This window comes from Triticum urartu, chromosome 6A (assembly GCF_056163025.1).
Source record: "Triticum urartu cultivar PI428250 chromosome 6A, HENAU_Tu73, whole genome shotgun sequence".
NCBI classification, from domain to species: Eukaryota; Viridiplantae; Streptophyta; class Magnoliopsida; order Poales; family Poaceae; genus Triticum; species Triticum urartu.
In genome coordinates, this window is record NC_141878.1 from 584558646 (window position 1) to 584564233 (window position 5588).

The 5588-nt window shown below is 49.9% G+C and overlaps 1 pseudogene; it reads left to right on the forward strand.

The window, feature by feature from the left end:
• The first annotated feature begins 4295 nt into the window (after window positions 1-4295).
• Window positions 4296-5161, forward strand: LOC147966662 (uncharacterized; annotated as a pseudogene).
• Window positions 5162-5588: the final 427 nt, after the last annotated feature.

Here is a 5588-nt window from a genome sequence, read left to right on the forward strand (position 1 = left end):
TGCAATAAGTATATGAGTTTTTTATGACTAATGTTGAGTCCATGGATTATATGCATTTTTCCCCACTTTCCACCATTGCTAGCCTTTCTAATACCGCGCAATTTTCGCCGGTATCATACACCCACCATATACCTTCCTCAAAACAGCCACCATACCTACCTATCATGGCATTTCCATAGCCATTCCGAGATATATTGCCATGCCACTTTCCACCGTTCCATTTATTTTGACACGCTCCTTCATTGTCATATTGCTAGCATGATCATGTAGTTGACATCGTATTTGTGGCTAAGCCACCGTTCATAATTCTTTCATACATGTCACTCTTAATTCATTGCATATCCTGGTACACTGCCGGAGGCATTCATATAGAGTCATATTTTGTTCTAAGTATCGAGTTGTAATTGTTGAGTTGTAAGAAAATTTAAAGTGTGATGATCATCAATTTTTAGAGCATTGTCCCAAGTGAGGAAAGGATGATGGAGACTATGATTCCCCCATAAGTCAGGATGAGACTCCGGACGAAAAAAAGAGGCCATAAAAAAAGGCCCAAAAAAATGAGAGAAAAAGAGAGAAGGGACAACGTTACTATCCTTTTACCACACTTGTGCTTCAAAGTAGCACCATGATCTTCATGATAGAGAGTCTCTCATTTTGTCACTTTCATATACTAGTGGGAATTTTTCATTATAGAACTTGGCTTGTATATTCCAATGATGGGCTTCCTCAAATTGCCCTAGGTCTTCGTGAGCAAGCGAGTTGGATGCACACCCACTTAGTTTCTTTTGATGATCTTTCATATACTTATAGCTCTAGTGCATCCGTTGCATGGCAATCCCTACTCACTCACATTGATATCTATTGATGGGCATCTCCATAGCCTGTTGATACGCCTAGTTGATGTGAGACTATCTTCCCCTCCTTTTGTCTTCTCCACAACCACCATTCTATTCCACATATTAGTGTTATATCCATGGCTCACGCTCATGTATTGCGTGAAGATCGAAAAAGTTTTGAAAATGTTAAAGTATGAAACAATTGCTTGGCTTGTCATCGGGGTTGTGCATGATTTAAATACTTTGTGTGGTGAAGATAGAGCATAGCCAAACTATATGATTTTGTAGGGATAACTTTTTTTGGCCATGTTATTTTGAGAAGACATAATTGCTTTGTTAGTATGCTTGAAGTATTATTATTTTTATGTCAATATGAACTTTTGTCTTGAATCTTTTGAATCTGAATATTCATACCACAATTAAGGAGATTTGCATTGAAATTATGCCAAGTAGCACTCCGCATAAAAAATTCTCTTTTTATCATTTACCTACTCGAGGACGAGCAGGAATTAAGCTTGGGGATGCCTGATACATCTCCAATGTATCTATAATTTTTTATTGCTCCATGCTATATTATCTACTATTTTGGACTATATTGGGCTTTATTTTCCACTTTTATATTATTTTTGGGACTAACCTATTAACCGGAGGCCCATCCCAGAATTGCTTTTTTTTGCCTATTTCAGTGTTTCAAAGAAACGGAATATCAAACGGAGTCCAAACGGAATGAAACCTTCAGGAACGTGATTTTCTCACCGAACGTGATCCAGGAGACTTGGACCCTACTCCAAGAAGTAACAGAGGCGGTCACAAGGGTGGGGCGCGCCCCCTGCCTCGTGGGCCCCCTGTTGCTCCACCGACGTACTCCTCCCTCCTATATATACCTACGTACCCCCAAATGATCAGATACGTAGCCAAAAACCTAATTCCACCGCCGCAACTTTCTGTATCCACGAGATCCCATCCTGGGGCCTGTTCCGGAGCTCCGCCGGAGAGGGCCGTCATCACGGAGGGCTTCTACATCATCATAGCCTCTCTGATGAAGTGTGAGTACTTTACCTCAGACCTTTGGGTCCATAGTTAGTAGCTAGATGGCTTCTTCTCTCTTTTTGGATCTCAATACAATGTTCTCCCCCTCTCTCGTGGAGATCTATTCGATGTAATCTTCTTTTGCGGTGTGTTTGTTGAGACCGATGAATTGTGGGTTTATGATCAAGTCTATCTATGAATAATATTTGAATCTTCTCTGAATTCTTTTATGTATGATTGGTTATCTTTGCAAGTCTCTTCGAATTATCAGTTTGGTTTGGCCTACTAGATTGGTTTTTCTTGCCATGAAAGAAGTGCTTAGCTTTGGGTTCGATCTTGCGGTGTCCTTTCCCAGTGACAGAAGGGGCAGCAAGGTACGTATTGTATCGTTGCCATCGAGGATAACAAGATGGGGTTTATTTCATATTGCATGAATTTATCTCTCTACATCATGTCATCTTGCTTAAGGCGTTACTCCGTTTTTAACTTAATACTCTAGATGCATGCTGGATAGCGGTCGATGAGTGGAGTAATAGTAGTAGATGCAGGCAGGAGTCGGTCTACTTGTCTCGAACGTGATGCCTATATACATGATCATACCTAGATATTCTCATAACTATGCTCAATTCTGTCGATTGCTCAACAATAATTTGTTCACCCACCGTAGAATACTTATGCTCTCGAGAGAAGCCACTAGTGAAACCTATGGCCACCGGGTCTATTCTCATCATATCAATCTCCATTGCTTTAATCTTTCTTTGCTTTTTTACTTTGCCTTTTACTTTTCACTTTGCATCTCTATATAAAAAATACCAAAAATATTATCTATCATCTCTATCAGATCTCACTCTCGTAAGTGACCGTGAAGGGATTGACAACCCCTAATCGCGTTGGTTGCGAGGAGCTATTGTTTGTGTGTAGGTACGAGGGACTTGCGTGTAGCCTCCTACTGGATTGATACCTTGGTTCTCAAAAACTGAGGGAAATACTTACGCTACTCTGCTGCATCATCCTTTCCTCTTCGGGGAAATCCAACGCAAGCTCAAGAGGTAGCAACCGACGGGGCCCTCGGGTCGCCGCTCCACCGAACCACCACATGCTGGCGCTGGGAGGACCGGGGGAGCTGTGGCCACGGTGCACTCTCCTCCTCCTCGCCAGCCGCCGCGGGCGTCGGCCCGTCGCAACGATGCTGGTGATAACATCTCCATAGCATCGTCCGATCCACGGACCCTCCGCGACTAGCGCCAGGTCCTTCGGGAGCGAGCTCATAAAGACGCTCGAACCACCGTCGAGCGCCGGCGCGAATCGCGCCGCTAGTTGGACAAACGGGCGGGACCCGCTAAGGACCACCCGGCACCGGGGGGCCCTGGCGGCCTACCTTACGAGGTGGGCTGCCCGGGTTTTACCCGTGAACTGAGGCAGTTCCAGTGGCCGTCCCACCACACGTTCAAGCCCGACGTCGGCGAGAAGTACACCGGCAAGACACATCTGTCCGAGTTCCTCAGCATCTACACCATTGCGATGCAGGCCGCTGGGGCTTGCGACGACAAGGTGCTTGCCAACTACTTCCCGCTGGCGCTCAAGCCCAATGTAATGTCTTGGTTGATGCACTTGCCGGCGCACTCCATCTCTTCCTGGTCAGATATGTGCCATGAGTTCGTTGGCGCCTTCGCAGGAGGCCACCAAGCTCATGGCCAGGCCAGTGATCTGCATATCATTCCCCAGAAGGAAGGGAAGACCCTGCGCAAGTACATCCAGAGATTCAGCCGGGTGTAGTACAACATCCCCGACGTTCATCCCGCCGCTGTGATTAGCGCGTTCCATCAGAACATGCGCAATCGCAAGATGCGCGAGGAGCTGACGATGACTAAGGTTAAGGATGTGGCCGAGCTCTATGTTCTGGCCGACAGGTCCGCCCGGGCTGAAGAGGGAAGGAAGTACCCCGGCGAAGACGCGGGCGCGGAAACCGACTCTACAGATGAGGCCACCGCCGCCCCGACGAAGAAGGGCCGACGTCGGAACAGGAAACGCAAAGGCAAGGCCGTGCTTGCCATTAAGGGATCTGACGATACCGGTGCCGGCAAGAAGGTCAAGGCAGACACCCCCGGCAAGGAGATTTCCGGGTGCGCCGCCTGCCGGGCCTTGGTGGCTACCGACAAGCGAGGAAGATCTGGCAAGCAATACTGCAAGATCCACCTCACCAAGGGCTACGATCTCCAGAACTGCAGACAAGTCGAGCTGCTTGCTGAGAAGCAAAAGGCTGAGTACGAAAGGCGGGACAAGGAGAAGGACCAGGATGGTGCTGAGGGATCCGGCAAGGACAACCAGCAAGAGAGGCCTGCCCGAGGCCGCGACAAGAAACAAGAAGATGACGATCACGACGAGGACGACGAGTCCGGTGAGCAAGGGTTCCAGAAGGCTACGGAGGCCATGTGCATCGATGGCGGCGCCTCGCTGCATGCCTCTCACCGCCAGCTCAAGCAGTGGACGCGAGAGGTTACAGCAACAGAGCCGTCGTTCGATGCTCAGAAGCCACTAAAGTGGTCCAGCACGCCCCTCATCTTTAACGCCGAGGACCACCCTGATCGCACTACCACGGTCGGGTGTTTTCCGTTGTTGGTTTCACCAACAATACGCAACCTCAGGGTGAACAAGATGTTGGTTGACGGCGGGGCCCGCCTGAACCTGATCTCGCCGTCGTGATCAAAAGGTTGCAAATCCCCGACGGAGACCTCGAGGAAACGGGCACGTTTCAGGGGGTCAATCCGGGGAGAAGTCAGCCAAAGGGAAAGGTCACACTGCCCGTGACATTTGGAGGAGAGTTGAACTACCGGAAGGAGAGGATCGTCTTCGACGTGGCCGAGATCCCCTTGCCCTACAACGGGATCCTCGGCCGCCCGGCACTAGCCAAGTTCATGGCGGCATCACACTACGCCTACAACATGCTAAAGATGCCCGGGCCGTTGACCATCATCTCCGTCCCCTCCGACAAGAAGGACGCGCTGATCTGCACCGACCAACTCTACCGGGAAGCAGTTGCAGCAGCTGCCGTCAAGGCACCTGCTCCTACCGCCGAAGGCCCGGGAGGAAAGAAGGAGCCCGGCAAGACCTCTCGCACCCACTCCGGCAAGCGCACCTCCTCGGGGTGTTGTGCTACCGTTGAGGACGTGCCAGAGAGCTCTGCCGACAAGAGCAAGAGATCCAGAGCCGAGCCGCCGCAGACCAAGAAGGTGCCCGTCGCGGAGGATGGCACGGGAGGGGCCTTCATCATAGGCTCCGCCCTCAACAGCAAATAGGAAGGCGAGCTCGTCACTTTCCCGTGGGAAAATGTCAACGTGTTTGCATGGCAAGCGTCCAACATCCCCGGTGTTTCCAGGGAGGTGATTGAGCACCACCTAGTTGTCTGCCCCCACGCGCGGCCCGTCAAGCAGAAGGTCAGAAAGCAGGCTCTGGAGAGGCAGGAGTTCATCACAGAGGAGATCAGGAAGTTAGAAGCGGCATGTTTGGTGAGAGGGGCGCTCCATCCGACGTGGTTGGCCAATCCGGTGGTGGTGCACAAGGCGAATGGGAAGTGGAGGCTGTGTATTGATTACACAGATATCAATAAGGCTTGTCCTAAGGACCCCTTCCCATTGCCGCGCATCGACCAGATTGTTGACTCCACGGCCGGGTGTGATCTGTTATCATTCCTCGATGCCTACTCAGGCTACCACCAAATCTTCA